At 38.2% G+C, this 20,640-nt stretch overlaps 1 long non-coding RNA gene across 1 annotated transcript; it reads right to left on the bottom strand.

Moving 5' to 3' along the window:
- Positions 1–11,341: 11,341 nt before the first annotated feature.
- LOC145115987 (uncharacterized) lies at positions 11,342–12,668 on the bottom strand. The gene is made up of 2 exons (XR_013711809.1): positions 12,297–12,668; positions 11,342–11,873 (listed from the first exon to the last, which is right to left on the bottom strand). It is a non-coding gene; the product is annotated as an uncharacterized LOC145115987 (long non-coding RNA).
- Positions 12,669–20,640: the final 7,972 nt, after the last annotated feature.

The following is a 20,640-nucleotide window of genomic DNA, read 5'->3' as shown; positions in this document are numbered from 1 at the left end:
TTTTTATGTACGCTCACGGTTTGTTATTATCTACGACTTTCGTTTAGATACTTAAGGCTAAAAAGTATTTTATTGAAATTTCACTTTTTACGCTTAACAGTGTTTTACCGGTTGTGTCGCGGATTTTCGATTGGTCATAACTTCTTCGTTATAACTCGGATTTGAGTGTTCTTTATATTTCTGAAAACCTTGACACAATATCTAACATTTTATGTATCCCAATTGAGACTTTAGAACACTTTATTTTTTACGCTATTTTTATTGATTCCAAAATAGATTATAACATTTGACTTTTTGAACAATACATTGACTTGGAATATCGGGTTGTCACATTACTTGATGTTGTTACTTGATTAGTAAATATGTTGTGTTGTTAATAAGGGACTAAAAGAGTAAAAGTTTGGAATGATGTTTGAATAATGTGTTTTGGACTTTCAATATTAGTGTTTATATTGTATTGTGATTATAGTTGTATGTAGCAAATGTTTGTTCTTTCCTGGTATTCAATACATATAAAATACAATAAAACAAACAAAATATATTACCAATTCAAAAAATATCATTTAAACCATTTCCTACCAATTTGGTTTAATATCAATACATGAATACATACTTGTAATTTGATTAAATGCTAATATGTATTAATTTGTAATTTGGTTTAATATCAATACATAAATGTATTTCATTCTGGATTTGGTAATTTAGTTTAATATCAACTAGTGGAGAACCCATGCTTTGCATGGGGTAAAATTGTAAAGGCATAAACATAGGGACTAAAAGTGGCAACAAAGAAAAACTATTGTGGCTAAAATCAAAGTAAAAAAAGTTACTATAAACATAGGGACTAAAAGTGGCAACAAAAGAAAACTATTATGTCTAAAATCTAAAGTAAAAAAGTTTACTGTTAAAATCTTGTTCCACTTTTAATATATATATGAATACATTAATATATACTAGTAATTTGGTGAAATGTTAATATAAATGTATTACATTATGGATTATGAATATATGTTATTTTTGTCTTTTTCATTTCAACAATCAAAAGTCCACTCTTACCTAGCTATAAAAGGTTATAATATTTGAATAATGTGTTTTGACAAAAATACCCTTAGTATTCAAATATTTGGAATGATTTCAATGGCAATTTGGTCTTTTTGCACTCTAAATCGTTAAGGCGCCATCATACCTCTGACGCCACGTCGGCGTCTCAGTTCTTTAACCATTCAGAACATCTCAACTTTTCCGAACGATAAATCTGCATACAAACACTAAAACCCCCAAATCGTCAAAGGAAAATCGTTCTTAAAATCGATTTTCTCCTACAATAGAGACTCCTGTACTCCTCGCGACCAGATCATCATAAAGTAAGTTTTTTTTCTATACCCTGTTACACTGTCTTTCATAGTTACACTTAATTTAAAAAAAATTGAAATCAACTACTCCAATGTATAGTTTGTAAGTAGAATGTGGAATACTAGAAGTCGTCGTTCGTTAGATGATCTCCCACTAGAGATTTTAAGTCGGATATTTGTAGTGTTAGGGGCAGAATCTGCGAAAGACATCGTCTCTGCAAGACTTTGGTAATTCTCAATAAACATCAACTAATGAATGTATATTTGATGAAATACAACTTTATTTATTTGTTATTTACTGTGTATAAAAATTTTTGAAGTTCAAAGAAGATGTATGAAGCGGGGGATGATCCTCAAGTGTACAGAACAACATGCATTGACATGTTTGAAGGAATGGGTCCCAAAAATCTGAAAGTTGATTTATTTATACGCACATGTGCATTGCATAATAACATTGAAGCCATGTTCAGACAATGAATTGTATGTGTAGTTTCAGTAATTATATGTAATCTATACCATTTATTAATATTTAGTGTCATTGATGTTATATATTGATATTGTTATTCTGTCAACAGGATGAGTGCTTTTATTATGGCAATTTTGATTTAGGATTGACTTTGTTGAGACAAGCAGCAGATGAAGATCATCTTGAGGCAATTTATTTGCTTGGAATGATCTACATTTCAAGAGGGCCTCATCAATGTGATGAAGGTATGTATATATGGTATATATGTAAATTTAATTATATATATAGTTAATTAAGGCATGTTTGTAGTTTGGGGTTAGTATTTAGTTGTGTTGTGTTGTATAATATTTACTGTTGTATTGAAAAGGATACATTAGATTAATTGATGGATATTTTAATGTGTAGGTTTACAATTACTTGATGCCTATTTTGGCTGGGCAGTTCCGGATGATGGGGAGTACACGGATGTTGTTGATAGTGCCAAAGAGTTGTTGCGGGATGTTGATGTTATTCATAGACTTACAACGAATAAAATCACATTCCAATGTGAAGACCCACATCCTTCTGTTAAAGGTGCATTTGCAATAGGTCATGAAGAGGATGAGGATCGACAAAGATATTGCATGGTTTGTCGTTGGTATGTAGAGTATGGTAGGTTTTGTATATTTCTTAAAAATATAAATGGTTGATAATAGATTGGACATTGGATATTAGTGTTCATATTGTATTGTATATGCAGTTGTATACTACTATAATTTTATTTTGGTTTTATGTTTACATCATTCTGTTAAAAGGGCATTTTAGTCATTTTTGCTTGCTGTGTTGTTTGAGTAGGCTGAAGTATACGTAAAACCCATGTTATTTTTGTGATGAAGTATAGTTAATGGAATTAAAAATATGTTTGTAATGAATTCGTTATTAAGTAAAATAATCTACATAGATTATATACTTTAACATGCCCGGTTTTAAGGGTGTGCAAGAGGTGCAACCGCACAGGCCCCGGAAAAAATAGGTCCCGAGTTCTAATAATATTATATGGTTAATTAGTCATCATATACTATGTTTTTCAAGAAATTATACACAACTTGATTAGCACAACTGGCTTAACCGCACCCTTTTCTAGCATACGCTTAAGTTCGAGTCCGCTTGCCAGCAATATCTACTTTTATAATTCATTTTTACATTTTTAGCCATTAGTTTATGCCACATATTACCAATTCAAAAACATTTCATTCAAACCATATCTTACAAATTCCATTGATCATAATAATAATTCATCCATAGAATAAGAAAATTAATTAAGCATACAACATCCCAACAAATGCCGTCACAAATTAGCTACGCGTTTTGTTCCATAGCAAAACAAGCAAACGAAATCATATTCCATAGCAGAATTCCCTAGCAAAATACCTACGAATGATACTTACATAGCAAATCAACTATGGAGTTGGTTTTCGTCACAAACTCCATTGCATAGTAACCACGATAATTAATTCCATAGCAGCAGTACAACGGAAAGTGATTTCGTAACAAATGTCGTTGGAAAATTGCTACGAATTTTTGTTCCATAGAACTATCGGTAGCATAATACCAACGGATATGGAGTCAGTAGCATTTTCCCTAGCAAGTCCTATTCTCGCTACCAGAAATAAAATCCATAGACAATGTGGTAGCAACATTTCTATGGAATGACATTCCATAGCACGATCCGTTGCAGATTAACAACAAAAATACGTTCCATAGCGACCTTCCCTAGCAAAATCGCGTTTTTCTTGTAGTGAGTGGACACTACCCGATAAAGAATTTATATGAAGAATATGGAAGTGAAAATCCAATCGACCTAGGAAAAGTATTAGAATATTCTAGATCGAGCATATACATGAGAAGGATCCTAAAATGCGAGTCTAGGAAATCCAAGATATGCTTGATAGGGACGTGAAATCCCTAGTTGATTCTAGGAGAAATTGTTGTATGTGCTTGTTTGAACACACTCATGTGTGATTAGTTGCTTTGTGATTTTTTTGGTATGGTGACTTAGGGACTGCGAGACAATTCTTGGGACGAGTATGAGTAGGTGTGAAAGGTAGTAGAGGCCTATACTACCCGAAGCATAGGAATCACACTTGGATCAGGAAGAGTCACAAGGTTACTAAGGAACTAGTAGTTGAGATTGACTTTTTCCGTTTCCGCCATTACCTACTCTACGGTGATGACTAGGAAGATGATTTTCGTTCAGAACCTAGTGGTCATAAAGAATCGAATCCGATTAATATAAATCTACGAAGTGAGTTGATTGGTTTAGAGAACCATGTCTGGTATAGTGACCGACTTTAGTCAAAAGATTAGAGAAAGAGATGATTTAGGTGATCGCCATAAGATTTGCATCCTTTGTTAGGGTTGGTCAACCAGTAGCTAGAAATGCTACCTGCTATGATGTTACTGTAACACATTAGAACATGAAGGAAGGTTTCTTCCATTTTAGTGTTTGACTCATAGAGAGAAGAGTCTAATGTGTTGCGCTGTGCAATAGAAGGTCATTAGAGTGTGACCATCCAGTTTTTTGCTATCTCCAAGGTAAAGACCTTATCATTGGTTGAGTTTACAACCCAATGTAGAATCGAGCAGTAGTCTACGATGAAAACTTGAGTTTGTAACTCGAGGGTTAGAACTAAAGGTCCAACAAAGGACAAAGAGTGGGTGCAAGTTCAAGCACCACCATTGGCAATAGGTTCAAATCTATTGATTCTCTCTCAGAAGGCTAGTAGAGAGATAGTCGTTGTTGATAGTAATTTCCATTATGTTAGTAAAACCTCTTGTATTATTTTATATGTGTACATTGATAGACGACTTCGTGCTTGTCATGATCTTAATCAGTATGTGGTCGCCATATGCAAGAAGATCACATGTTGTGGACACAAGCAGTGATATTATATTAGGAATATAAAAATGATAATCATGAGTTTATTTACAAGGGAGATACAAACCACATAGGCAGAGCTAGCTTGGGCGTTGATGGGTTGTGAATAGCAGCAGATGGGAGTTCGAACCCAAGTGGGGGAGAATCAACTATTAAGGAAAAAGTGTGAAAGACAACTCGACTTCAGTTTTGATGTTAAGGACTTGGGAAAACAGAAAGCAAGTGGCGAGGATCGCATGTTGTTGGGTCTAAAAATATGGTTTATACTTTACTTTTATATGATTTAATAGTTTTTGGTCTAGAACCGAAAACAGCCTTGCGTTTACGGTTCATGTGGTGTTTGCGGTTGAGTGTGTTTGCGGCTGCAAATTCGTTTGCGGCTGTAAACGTGTTTGCAGCCACTATTCCCTATATATATAGAAGTAAGGGGTGAGGGTGGGTGTAGGCCTTGAGAGGAGAATTCATTCATAATCATATTGTAGAGAGAGAAATTTAGAGATAAGAAGAGTGTGTGTGTGTGTGTGTGTGTGTGTGTGAATCTTGTGTTGGAACATCATTCTAATCATATAAACATTGAAGATTCATCAAGTTCATCTTCTTTTTCTCCTCTTTCTTCTCCATTTGATCTTGCATCATCCAATTGATTGGGATTCCGCACCATCATTTGGATCTGATTGATACATCAAGCAAATTTTGGGACTTACAGTTGGTATCAGAGCTTGGATTATATCAATCATTTTGGCAAGATCTGGAGCGTTTTTGCACTTTTTCTCAAAGGATTTTGTGTTTTTGGATAGTTTTTGACAAAATATTGGGGGTTTGTTCTTCGAGTTTTTCATAAAAATGGCTTTTTGATCGAGTTTTGGAGCTAAAAAGGTGAAAAAAATGATGTTTTTGGTCGTAACCAGCGAGGGGGTGGCGGCGTTTTCGGTCAACAGCTAGGGTTTCCGAAGCGTTAACGGCCGAGGAGAGTTTGCGGTCCGAAGTCACGCACGTGTTTGGTCTGAGTTCTAGCACGTGTTCAGTCCAAGCATTCGTGCGAGAGTTCTCGGTCAGGTTCAGCATCTCGCATTTGCGGTTCAGCAGTTCGCAGCATGTACAGCCGAAATCGCATGTACGGTCCTCACGCATGTAGTCCTTGCAGATTCTCGTTCAGCAGCGTATTTTCAAAAATTCTGGAGTGGAGAAGGATCGAACCCGGGTCTCTCCCACACTCACCCCACTCCCTTACCAATTGATCTAGCAAGCCACTTGTTATTTGTCTTCCCCGTTTAACTCAAGTAGCTTCGCTGTTTCGCTCCTATTTTTGGATTTTTAACAATTTTAGCCCAAAATTCATTTTTTTAATTTTAAAGTTTCATTTTCAACCCAAAATTTTTGTTTTTAATTTTTGACTATCATTTTTGACTTTTGACCTTAAAAATTTGACTTTGACTTTCAAGTTTGACCTTTGACTTTAAACTTTGACTTTCTCGTTTAACTTTCAAATTTTCAAATTTAGCTTTTCGGTTTGACTTTTCAAGTTTGACTTTTTAAATTTGACTTTTAAGGTTGACTGTCGAGGTTTCAAGTCAAAGGGCATTTTTGGTAAACAATGAGTTCCGCAAACATCCCGGTCAATGAAGTTTCATGTTCTCAATCTTGTGAAACTACGATTAAGTTTCTTCGTGAACAAATCGATATATTAAAAAGAGAAAATGATGACCTTAAATATGAAGGCTATACCCTAAGGAAATGTCAAAAACCCCTAAAAGCTCAACTAGAGGCCAAAACAAATGACTTTAGAACCCTTCAAGAAGAATACAACAACAAATCTGAAAACTATGACTATGTTAAGAGACAACTAGCCGAATTAACTGTCGAACTTGATGCATTGAAAGCTAAATATAATGATGCTGAATTCACTTTTAAGAAATTTGATGTGTCAAGTGAGGTAGTTGCATCAATGATAGAAAAACAACTAACATTTAAAAATAATCAAAACAAGGGTCTAGGGTATCATAGTGTTCCACCTCCTTTAAATGACAACTATCCCACACCCCTTGAGACCAACGAGGAAAAAATTCATGCTCAGTTTGGCCCAACCCCTGAACCAGCTTCAGTTAAGACCGAACAATCTGGTCCAACTGAGAATATTAAGGTGAACGTTTTTTATGATTCTACTTCATGTGTAGGTAAAGTGGTAGAAGATGAGAACAAGGAGAACACTATTGAACAAACCAATATATCCTTGAACTCTGAATCTGTTGCTTCTAACTCAGTTTCTTCTGATCAACCTGCTATTGGTAAATACAGGCCACCAATTCAAGCTAAACAGAATGCATGTTGCAAGTGTGCTTGTGGGAACAATCAGAGACAAGGCAAGGGCGTGCTACCAGGGGCAAGTAGAAACAATTCCTACGTGAAGAAAAAGACATGTTTTCACTGTGGAACACCTGGACACATTGCCAAAAATTGTCCAAATCACGCATATGTTCCCTACTACGCACAAGGGTGGAAAAATACATCAAGAGGGAGATTTTTCAAAGGAAACCCTTCGAGGTCACGTTCAAACAATTGTGACTGGAACACGCAGAAGGCCAAGAATCAAAATCCCAAGGTCAAGAAGGGAATTCCGGCCAAGAAGTCAAATTCAAGAGATGCTTCAGTGAAACCAAGACCGGTTAGGTCAAAGTCATCTTGGCGATCGGCTTGGAGTTCCAAAGCAAGCGATAAGGCACCCAACTGATCGAACATGAAATGGGTTAAGCCCGACTACAGATGGGTACCAGAGGTCCAAACTCCCAAATCCTCAAATGATTCTAACATTTGTTCATCTTTTGTTTGTGATAAGCAGGATATGTCATGGGAGAGAGTACCTTGCAAAGATGACAAAGGTCAACCCAGTTTCAAAATGGACTGGGTCCCAAAGACCAACTAATCTCGCACTTTGTGCTGGAGCAACTAGGGAGGAATATCATTAGACTTCAGTTTATTGATAGTAGTTGCTCCTGGCACTTGATAGGAGGCATCTCTCAACTGTACAACACTCAGAACTTCAATTGAGAGTATGTGTCCTTTACGGTAAAGGAAGAAAGGAGAGGATCACAAATGGGTGTGTGCTTAACGATGTGAAGAATTTTCGGTTTTGTTCCGAGATTGAAACACAGCTAAGGCTGAATTTGCTGCTGCTTGCGTCTTCAATTGCTGACTTTCGGTTTGAGTTCTTTCGATACTCCTGATTTTTTCTTAAAATGATTCGTTTCAAAGACAAATTTCTTTTAATTTTGCGCATTTATTTTATTTCTTCCCTATGCTAAATTGGTGGGGGAGAAATCAAAATACAAAAAAATTAAAAAAAAATGTGTCTTTCTTTGGTAGGTAATCATTAGGGAAATGATATGAGATTTAGTGATAAATGACAAGTTAAATTGCTTGACAACTTTGATCCCAAAAAGTTTTACATTTTGTATGTTACTTTTGTTTTTGGTTAAATTTGTTCATATTTTCTTATATGCACAAATTTAGGGGGAAAATTAAAAAAATAAATAAAACAAAAAAAATTTATAAAATTTCAAATATACAAAAATATTTTCATTTATGTTTTTATTTCTTCTTTTTTTTTTGTTAATAATTTGTTCCAGGAGTAGTGAAGTAGAAGCAGAAGTTTCATGTTTTCTTATGCAATGGAAATGGTAGCTCTTTATCATGCAAATGAATTAAAAAAAAAACAAAACAAAAAAATTTATAAAATTTCAAAAATACAAAAATATTTTCATTTATGTTTTTATTTCTTTTTCAGAAAAATCAAAAGTCCAAAAATAGTGTTTTTTAGCGTATTTTACTTTTATTTTTATTTCTTAGTGTGCTAAGTTTACTTTTATTTTTTATACATATCTCAAAAATTTTCATTTGTCTTGAAAAGTGAATTCAGGAGAAGATGAGACTCAAGGAGAATGTATCGAAATATTCTGAGCAAGGAGAAGAAACCTGAAAATGGGAAAGGAATTGACGGTCATTTCACTTCACACTACTTTCACAAGGAATTGACGGAAAATTCAAATGAGAGTGATAGACTCTTCCATATTGAGACATATACCAGTCTTAATAGGAGTCTTCGCATCAAATGTTAATGATCAAAGGTCATTTTCACCATGACCAATGTGAAACACCCAACCATTCTTCACCATATCTAAAATTTTCTCCATCAAATCATTTCCACGTACCGGTACCCCTTGAGGTTCGAGTATAAAACAACTCGGCTGACGGTTGCCAAAAAGTCTGTGTTTATGATCTTAGATGTCGTTGTCACCATGACTCTAAGTGAAACCCAAAATCCAAAACCATTTAATTCTGAATTGACGGTGAACATTTTTAATGTTCTAGATTTGACCCATGAATTGACGGATAATGGCTCATACCTGGTGTGACATTGTACAAAATGCCAGTCATGCAGTTTCTTTTTAAGAACTGTCGTATCTAAGGAATTGAAAGTCTGAAATGGTACAAATTTTCAGATTGGTCTTGTCAGCTTTCTTTACCTAAGAACTGTCTCGGCACCAGGGCGATTCACCCAACAGGGAAACATGTATCGTTGAACGTCTCGCCAAGGGCCAAGTTAACTCGTTAACTTGATAACTGTATTGAGATCTATGATAAATGATATACAAGGGCTAACATCAAAACTAGCCATGAGTAGTTCTCCGATACTTAACAAATCGCAGTGCGTTCCTCCGAGTTCACACAGATACTGCGAGAAGTCTCTTTCTGAGCCAAGGATTCATCCTTGAACAACTGTGGTGAGAAGGGTCTTTATGATTCTTTCTATGATCCACAGGGACTTTTTAGTCACGGTTACTTCTCAAGACGCAACGGTGATCATTCAAGAACATCCATTCAAAGGAACTAGAAGTGAAGATCATTTTTCAACATACAATTTTTCAACACCAGAAGCAAGGTGAAGCTGACTTGAAGATTATGTGACAAGTTGCATTGAAACCTCCTCAATCAATTTGCTGCTATCTATGTACCTGCTAAAGTGATCCAGAAGTTTCGTTCTCTATTCTCTCTGAAGATTCTCAAGCTGAAAGCGCCAATTTTCAAGAATCTCTACATGAATCCTCCTCACCCAACGTGCGTTCAAAGCCAAATTCTGAAGAAATGCCCATCCGTTCAAGATGAAATCATTCAGCTAGAAGATTCAGTTGTTCATCTTGAAGTTGTGAAGAAATTGAAGATTAATGCTAAAGCCAAGCTCCAAATGAAGATTGGCAAGAAAAGTCAGCTACATTTTTAAGGGGAGTTTGTTGGGTCAATAGAAAAGAAAGCTATAAACCAAGGGGGGGATTGTTGGGTCTAAAAATATGGTTTATACTTTACTTTTTTAGGCTTTAATAGTTTTTGGTCTAGAACCGAAAACAGCCTTGGGTTTACGGTTCATGTGGTGTTTGCGGTTGAGTGTGTTTGCGGCCACAAACTCATTTGCTGTTGTAAACACGTTTACGGCTGTAAACGTGTTTGCAGCCACTGTTCCCTATACATATAGAAGTAAGGGGTGAGGAGTGGGTGTAGGCCTTGAGAGGAGCATTCATTCATAATCATATTGTAGAGAGAAAAAGTTAGAGAGAAGAAGAGAGAGTGTGTGTGTGTGTGTGTGTGAATCTTGTGTTGGAACATCATTCTAATCATATAAACATTGAAGATTCATCAAGTTCATCTTCTTCTTCTCCTCCTTCTTCTCCATTTGATCTTGCATCATCCAATTGACTGGGATTCCGCACCATCAATTGGATCTGATTGATACATCAAGCAAATTTTGGGACTTACACATTTATTCACTGAGTTTGTGATTTCGAGGACGAAATCAGCTTAAGTAGGAGATAATTGTAACGCCCGCAAGTTAGGCTAGACATTGAAGGATAATAATAATAAATATTCTTTTTATTGAATAATTAAAATCCTCGAATAGGATAATTATTCGTTATATGCGTTACCGTCTATATAAATATCTATTTAATATATGCACGTTATGTAAACAAATATTATGAGTATATAATATTTGTAGATAATTTTATTATAAAATTTATCATTGAACCGATAAAATAAATATTAAAAATAAAAAGATTATTTAAGATAATAATCTTAACGAAAGTTGTAACGGACCTAAAATCTCAAATTATGTGATGTATTTGGTTTAAATACAGTGAGTGGTGAACCCAAATAGTGAAACAATGTTTTTGTTACACCCGTTTTTCGAAAATAGTTGTCCAGATATATTTTATGTCGTTAGTTATTGATTATCGGATGTAAAATACAATCTAATATTATATTGACATGAAATTTATAAACATATATTTAATAAGTTATAACTTATGATGTATTTAAATAAGATATATGTTTAATATTTATTATATTAATCAAAAAGTATATGTAAAGTAAACATTTTGGTTTAAATTAATTTATACATCTTTATAGTGATGTATTAAACTAGTAAATTATGAACGTTGCAAAAGGAAAGAAAAACATATATAGAAATTTGATCATATACAATAATTATGTATGAGTTTATAAGTTATTCTGTCATCACATAAAACCGACGTATCCATATGCATGCATAACAATACTGAGTGGATAAGAAATGAAAAGAAAGTATTATAAAGGGAATTGATACTTCCACGATTTTTTTTTTGATAGATCCACATATTTTTAAATGAAATTGTCTATTATGCCCTTCATTTAATAAAGATTAGAAAAATCAAATTTAAATGTAATCATATCCCTAAAATACCGTGAATATCTATCTCTCGCCATAAAACCACAAGCCAACATCACCACTCCCTCACACGTCCATAAATGGCCTGTTTTCCTCCGTTCTCCGATTGTTCTTCCCAAAACAAACCTGAGCTTGACGTGTCAGCCTAAGGTATAAAAATACCTCCACCTCATTTTCTTTCACTCAGAATGGTGCGGTCATTTGATGATCTATCACCAAGCAAACTCGATACTTCCTTCTCTTTGATGCAATTAATAGAATATCCACGTCCTTTCTTCTTGCCAATTATAACCATTCTCTCTCTCTGAATGGTCATCTTCTATGCCATCTTCTAATGTTCTCGTTTCCATCTTTCTTGAGGAATCAACAATGGTGAAGTAACTTGCCCTTGTGGATAGAGTACATCATAATATAACGATTTAATCAAGAATCACAACAAAGAAATAGCCACAACAAACAAACGATTCAATCCATCTTGCAAGTTGAAAGATACATCATAATATAACTTCCATATGCAAACTGTGTCTTTCAAAGGTTCATAACATCAGTAACTTACCATTGCAAAATAACCACAACAAATCATTCGGTCCATATGCACAATAGTGAAAAAGAAAGCAATATTTACAAGAACAACTACAAAGTGTTAAAACATTAAATAAATCAATTAAGAATAATAATTAGATGCTGAAAAAAGAAATTTTGATAATCAAAGAACAACCTATCGAATGACCTTTAGATGAACACGCAAAGATACATAGATATTGGTCGGTAATCGCAGATGAATACACACCGAGAATTACAGAGACATACCGACGAGTATTCTAGGTCAAGGAGGGGCCTTCGATTGGAGCATACCGACAAGAATTACAGATGAACACACACATACAACGATCAATAAAGGGAACAGCCACATACACCGATCGATTTTAGGATTAACAACTGGAGGAGAGCGTCAATTTTTGGAGCATACCGACGAGAATTCTAGGTCAATGAGTGGTGCTGGAGCGAGATGAAGAAGCAATAGGAGATGTATTCAAGTTCACTTACCCTTTGACCATTTGAGAGTGAAAGGACGACGCAGTGGCTAGAGAGTGAAGAAGCAGTGCCGATGAAGAAGTATCAACAAAGGAGAATGAGAAAATAGTATTCACAGTACGCAGTTTGGAAATTGGATCTTTCTCTCTCTAATAATTATTTATTAATTAAATTAAAGGGTATTAATGTCAATATATAAAAATTTGAGTGGATGAATGAAAACGATCAGTGGCAAAATCAGACCCAATTATAAAGGATACTTGGATAACAAAGGAAGGTACACGTAGCCATCTATTAATTATAGAGTATATCTGTTAATTAGAAAGGATATGTGTCAAAGTTTGGTAGTTACACATCCATATTGAAAAATGACGATAACATAAGATCGTACAAAAACTTTGAACGGTGACAAAAACTTTTATATAAATAGGATCCGTTTCTCCATATTTAAAAGTATATTGATTCATATATAATTTTTATAGAGAATAAATAGTATAGCGCACTTGAAATAAAGAAAATCGGAGAATCGTATCAATCGGCACGTCGACATAACACGGCCAACTATAAATAGCCTAAAGTGTTGTATTACGATGCCAATTACAAAAATACGCTTAGAGAACGAGATAAGATTTTAGCAAGATAATAAGTTGGCAAGCAGTGCTAAGGTTCAGGCCACGACAATAGTTAGTCTTCACTAACTAGCCAGGTGAGTGCATAGTTACTTTTATGAACATGATTTTAATACAACTATTAATTAAAATATTAAATATTTGTTGAAAGTTTTTATGTCAATTATATGTTTATTGCCTGAAATATGTGTTAGATATATATTTGATGATATACGATGTGCGAACCAGTTATTGTTATATATGTGTTAAAATGTATATATATGATATTATTACGTGATAATAATAATAATAATAGATGTATTATTTCTAAAAAAAGTAAATTATTACCTAAAACTCTGTGTTAAGTATACACTAGTTAGTGTTGCCTAAACGGAGTTGGTATTGAAAATTGATTATAAGCATTTTTGCCTAGTGATGGGATAAGACTTAAAAAAGGATGTTTAGTTCAATTAAGTTTGGACATTGGGTAGCCTCTTATTAAGAGTACATGTGTGTTGAGATTGATGATCGGTAGAGTACGTCCTACGTACAGAAGTACATTTTATGTACGAAGTCTTTTTCAAAGCTCTGTGTCTCAGGTGTTACTTGTGTCTCAGGTGTTATTATGTTCTGGGGTACGAGTCCTACTCATACCAGGGTACTATAATGTGCCAGAAGTACTATCATGTACAAAGTCCTTTTGACATCATTATGTGTCGGAGTACGGGAGCGTACGGGAGTACTTTATTAGTATTTCCCCATACTTTTGATGAGCTTTGTGTGTCAGCGTTTCCTTTCACGAAGTAATTCAGGGAACTTCGTAGACTGCCTAATAAAGTGTGTCGGTAATAGACCACTACTCGATATATCTGGTGTTATATTGCCAGATAGGGTGAAACTGGGGGTAAAATACCTCACGGTGTCATATCACTGCTAGGCAAAGTCCAATGCCGGACATGGTGAGTCTGGGGGTAAAATACCTCACGATGTCAGACCACTGCTAGGCACAGTTATCTAGATAACTACCCCTGACTTAACTGTCTTGTAGTTTTTACGAACGGAGGTTCGTGGTGAAACTTATTCCATTCCCCTCATTTGATGTCTTTATTGATCCTCGTTTGCTTCCAGGGAATTTCCGAAGCAGCTTCGTCAGTTTGTTGTTCATATTGATCCTTTAGGCTAGATCTCGTAAGATCATTGTATAAGATCAGTACGTGAGGATCGACGGGATGGGATAGATTGTTTTAGAGATATGATATATCTGTGTTAGTGATAATAGTGGTTTTGCAGGTTTGAGATATACATTATTATCACATTATGGGATTGAAAACCTTATGTATCTCACTAGGTTTCCCAACCTGACCCGCTCAATTTATATGCATTACAGGTAGCAGTGTACTAAAGATTCGAGTATGATGCTAAGAGAAGACATGCAATAGTGTCCAGGACCGTTTGATCTTTACGTTGTAACATATGTTGTGTATCATTTATGACATCCCTAGAGTTGTATTATTTTGAGACAATATTTTGTACTCAAATTGTTTTAATATACTGGTAATTTCCGCAATAAAAGATATTATGATTTTTAAAGCGTAAAGAATTTTTCATTTATTCATTTTATTTTATTTTATTTGGTTCTGAAAATTGGGGATGTCACAGTAAGGAGGCCAACCAAGAGACTTAAGGCCTTTAAATAGGGTGCAACATCCTAAAAATTAGGGTTTCCTTCCCAGCCGCCAACTCATCGAGTTGAGGCACCCCAACTCATCGAGTTGGTCCATTAATTCACGCTGCCAAAAATCAACTCAACACGTCGAGTTGAAGCCTTCAACTCACCGAGTTCAACATGAAAATTCAGCAAATTAAAGAAATAAATATATACCAGAACTAAGTGTTACAAATCTCCCCCACTTGAATTAGACTTCTTCGTCGAAGTCCGCGGCCTCGAACAACCCCGGGTAATGCTCCCTCATCTCCTTCTCGGGCTCCCACTTCTATTCTGATCCTTTCCGATGTTGCCACTGCACCTTTACTAACTTCACTTCTATGTTCTATAGAGCTTTTTTTCTGTCCAAAATCGCAATGGGCTTTTCAACATAATTAAGGCTTCCATCAACCTAAATATTACCCAAGGAAATGACTACAGCCTCATCAGCAACACACTTCCGAAGCTGAGACACGTGGAAAGTGTTGTGGATCTGACTGAGTTCATCCGGTAGATCCAATCGATAAGCAACCCTGCCAACTCCGTCAGAAATCCAGAACGGGCCAATGGATCGGGGCCCCAACTTGCCCCCCTTTCGAAACCGAATGACATCCTTCCATGGTGATACCTTCAACAAAACAAAATCCCCCACTAGAAACTCGAGGTCCGAACGACACCGATCAGCATACCTTTTCTGATGGCTCTGCGCGACTCGCAACCTGTCACACACCTACTGAATCATCTCGGTGGTCTTAAGCACCACCTCAGTGCTTCCCCCAACTCGATGACCAACCTCCCCCCAACAAACTGGAGTCCTACACCTTTGATCATACAGCATCTCAAACGGGGGTCGATCGATACTGGCATGATAACTATTATTATATGAGAACTCTGCTAGAGGGAGGTAAGTATCCCAACTTTCCCCGAAATTTAATACACATGCCTGAAGCATATCATCGAGCATTTGGACCGTCCGCTTGCTCTGCCCATCGGTCTGGGGGTGGTAAGAAGTACTGAAATGCAATTGAGTACCCAACTCCTCATGAAACTTCCTCCAGAATCTGGAGGTGGAACGAACATCGCGGTCCGAGACCATAGGTACCGGCACCTCGTGCCTGACCACCACCTCCCTCACATAAATGTCTGCTAATTTCTCGGTGGAGATACTCTCGGAAATCGGTATAAAATGCGTACCCTTGGTCAACATGTCCACAATAATCCAAATGGAATCCACACCCCGCACCATCCTAGGTAGCTTCGTGATAAAATCTATGGTGATCTCTTCCCGTTTCCACATGGGAACAGGTAGCGGTTGCATCTTGCCATGAGGCCTCTGATGTTCGGTCTTGACCTTCTTGCAGGTCAAACACCGCTCGACAAACCACGCAACCTCCCGCTTCATGCAGGGCCACCAATAGCTCAATCTCAGGTCTCGGTACATCTTTGTGGCCCCCGGATGGATAGAGAATTTGGACTTGTGCGCCTCCTCCAAGATTCTTTGCCTCACACCTCCAGATGTCGGAACCCAAACTCTACCACACTGAGTCAATAACCCTCGACTATCTCGAACAAACAACAGAATTTGCCCCCGAATCCGTTCAATCTTCCAGTTCTCCCTTTTTAAACCCTCCACCGGTGCCTCCTTAATCATATCCAATAAAGGTGAAATCACTGCCATCCTTAAACAAACATCTCGAATCAGGGCACTTGCCGTCTTAAGGCTCAAACACATTGGCCTTCCCGGGATGGTACAAGATCTCACAGTCATAATCTTTCACCACATCTAACCACCGCCTCTGACGCATGTTGAAATTCTGTTGATCCATCAAATACTTCAAACTCTTGTGATCGGTGTAGATGGTACATCGTACCCCATAGAGATAATGCGTCCAAATCTTGAGGGCAAAAACCATTGTGCCTAACTCCAAATCATGAGTCGGGTAATTCGCCTCATGAGGCTTCAGCTGCCTCGAGGCATAAGCGATCACATACCCCCTCTGCATCAGCACAACTCCTAACCCTGAAATAGAAGCATCACAGTACACTACAAAATCATCCAATCCCTCGGGTAGAGCTAGAATCGAGGCCTCCACCGAAAGGTCACTGTCTACTTGGTCAAACGGGTCAAGGGAACAACAATTTTGGAGAAATCTTGAATGAATCTCTGGTAATACCCTGCTAATCCCAAGAAACTCCTGATCTCGGATGCGTTTTTTGGAACCTCCCAACGCATTACCTCCTCAATCTTGGCGGGATCCACCAAAATACCCTCTTGGTTGATGATGTGCCCCAGAAACTGTACCTCACGCAACTAAAACTCACATTTAGAGAATTTGGCATAAAGCCTCTCCCTCCTCAAGGTCTCCAACACCTCTCTCAAATGTTGCTCGTGCTGCTCCTTGGTCTTAGAATATACCAAAATATCATTAATGAAAACAATCACAGACTGATCCAACATCGGTCTGCAAACCCGGTTCATGAGATCCATGAACGCTGCTGGAGCATTGGTGAGCCTAAATGGCATCACCACAAACTCGTAATGACCATAACGAGTTCTGAATGTCGTCTTTGGTATGTCTTCATCACGGATCCTCATCTGATGATACCCTGACCGAAGATCAATCTTGGAAAACCATGAGACACCCTGAAGTTGATCGAACAAATCATCAATCCTCGGAAGCAGATAACGGTTCTTCACCGTTAGCTTGTTCAACTCCCGATAATCAATACACATCCTGTACGAACTGTCCTTCTTTTTCACAAACAGAATCGGTGCTCCCCAGGTGGAACTGCTCGGACGAATGAATTTGCGGTCTAGTAGCTCCTGAAGCTACGTAGACAACTCATGCATCTCAGGCGGAGCTAGACAATACGATGCCTTAGCTATTGGAGCCGCACCAGGGACTAAATCAATACGGAACTCCACTTGCCTCTCGGGAGGCAGCCCATGTAACTCCTCTGGAAACACATCAGGGAAGTCTCTCACAATCGGTACCATGCTCATATCTGGCATGGCTTCCACCCTCGTATCTGAAACGTAAGCCAAAAACCTAGTACAACCCTGATGAAGAAGTCTCCTAGCCCTCGCAGCCGAACAGAGAGTTGGCCCATGCGAGGCTCTCTCTCCATGAATAACCAATTCTCCCCCACTTAGGGTTCGAACCCTCACTAACTGATGCTCGCAATCTATCATGGCCCCATTGGGCCCCAACCAATCCATCCCGATGATCACCTTCAATCCTCGCAAAAGAATCTGAACCAAATCGATAGGAAACCTCTCCCCAAACTTATTCAGAACACTCTTGCGAAATACCCTCGCAGCACTCATCTCCACCTCGATTGGGGAATCCAAATTCCCCAGAGCATCACGAAACTTCTTGATGAGCGCAAAAGATACGAAAGATCGGGTAGCCCCCGAATCAAAAGAATCTGAGCCGACAAACCATTGACCAAAAAGGTCCCTATATAAAATCATAACAACATAAGCACAATAATAAAATAAACGAAAGAGAAATAGATCACATGCCAGTCACGACGTCAGGCGCTGCTCGAGCCTCCTCAGTAGTAAGCTAAAATGCACGGCTCTTCACCGCAGGAGCCTCCGCCTTGATCGGGCGGCCATCTGTAATCCTCATCGTGGAGGGTGCAGGTGCTGCCACTACTCCTCCTCCTCTAAACAACCTCGGACAATCGGCCTTTTTATGACCGGTCTGGTTGCAGTGGAAACAAATCAAGCCCTTCTTGGGGAAATTCCGACTCATGTGACCCAGCTGGCCACACGCATAACATGTTGAGCCCGCTGCTCGGTAGGCTCCAGTGTGCGGCTTACCGCACTTGGCACAGCGGCCACGACCCTGTTGGCCCCTGCTGGGAGGATCGGGGGTCTTAGGCTTCTTGGCCTGACCCATTGCTGCCTGAACCTGCTCCCACTTCCGCTTCGTGCGGAGCTCTAACTCAAATTCCCGCTCCCGGGCCTTCTCCACCATCTCATTCAGGGTCATGCATCCCGAAAAGCTCACAAAATCACGGATATCATCCCTCGACATGGAATGATACCTCGTCTTCTTCATCTCCTCATCCGCAGCGTACTACGGGACGAATAATGCCCTCTCACGGAACTTGGCGGTGATTTCTGCCACAATCTCGGTAGTCTGTTGCAAATCCTAAAACTCTCTCACCAAACGTTGTACCTCGATGGGCGGTGCAAACTCCCGATCAAACCTCCTCACAAACTCCTCCCAAGACATCTCAGCCACACCCGCGGATCCCACCTCGTGGGTCACCTCCTCCCACCAATCTCATGCTCGATCCCTCAACATACAAGATGCAAACCCCACCTTTGACGCCTCGGGTCAAGAGCTCGTACGTTGGGCATTCTCCATGTCTGCCACCCAGTGTCGACTAGTTGTGGGATCCCTGACCCCAAAGAACTCAGGTGCTCCACACGCCTTAAACTCCCTGAACGAGGGAACTCAGGCCCCAATCTGGCCTGCAGCAATCTCGGCTCGGAAAGACCTGAGCCGCTCCTCCATGATCTCCATGATGCCCTCCTTGACGATACCGAAAATCACTAGGGTAGCATCAAGGATGCCACGAGTAACCTCGACTGCTATAAGATCACGCAGCCTCTCATCGATGGGCTCTGCACCTGAGCCTGAACCTGATCCTAATCCTGAACCTGAACCTCACGTGATCATCACCATCCTCAACTCAAAATATCACAAATAACCAAGATAAAGAATTCAAAAGAGATTCCTCCTCACCGGACTTCTAAGAATTATCAGGTATGTCTTTGATTCGGGTACGAGTCCTGTGCTTTCAGTAGTACGGGCCCAATACTACCTTCCACACCTACTTGTACCTTCCCTAAGGCCATACCTGATATCCCTAAATCATCCAATCACAAATCATGACTCATAAACACAACACTAACTCAGATCTCAGACTGCTCTAGGATTCTCAACCCTCACCAAACCAGAAACTCAGATCAATCATAGCAGGTTGCCCTATGAATTCAAGTTATACACAAAGAGAATGACATAGACTGTCAAATAAAGCTTCTACCCTAAACCACAACCAAACAAAGAACAGGAATAAGGCAGATTCCCTAATTATAGGGTTATACAATCCTAAACATGTACAACTTTGAAAGCATACACTTAGCAAATAATTCATACAACATTAAATAATCATATATACTATAGCATGGCTAAAACATTGGGAACACTTACTTGAGCTCGGCCGATTACGCGCATTGCATTCTCCCCTTTTTCTTACAAAATCGTTTTCAGGAAATTTAACTTTGTTTCCTTTTTTAAAAGCAATTTGTTACCATTTCCTCAGTTTGAGTTTTGACACACCCAAAAGTGTGCCTGAATCCCTCAAACCAAGGCTCTGATACCAACTTGTAACACCCAAATTTTTCAAAAAAAAATTGAACTTTTAATTTCATAAACATCAACCATTAGAAGTATAAAATCTCATTACATAGTCATATTATTTTAAATTTCAGAGTACGAAAACTAAATGTGAAAACACTAGAGAATGCACGCCGCGCCATCACGCCGGGCCCTTGCCCTTATCAATAGAAGTACTTGAAATAATCAATAAAACTGTAAGCACAAGCTTAGTGAGTTTCCCAAAACACATGAATCATATAATCACATAATACCACGCACACATATATACACATAAGTTTGTCATGGACTCCCACCATGGTCTTCATTGGAATGTCATGGGCTACCCCCATGGTCTTGTATCCCTAAGCCATGGGCTCCTCCCATGGTCTTGCCAAATGCCATGGGCT

This window comes from Lactuca virosa, chromosome 5 (genome assembly GCF_052849685.1).
Source record: "Lactuca virosa cultivar CGN04683 chromosome 5, Lactuca_virosa_CGN04683_v6, whole genome shotgun sequence".
Lineage (NCBI taxonomy): Eukaryota > Viridiplantae > Streptophyta > Magnoliopsida > Asterales > Asteraceae > Lactuca > Lactuca virosa.
This window is presented reverse-complemented; position numbering and strand designations above follow the sequence as displayed.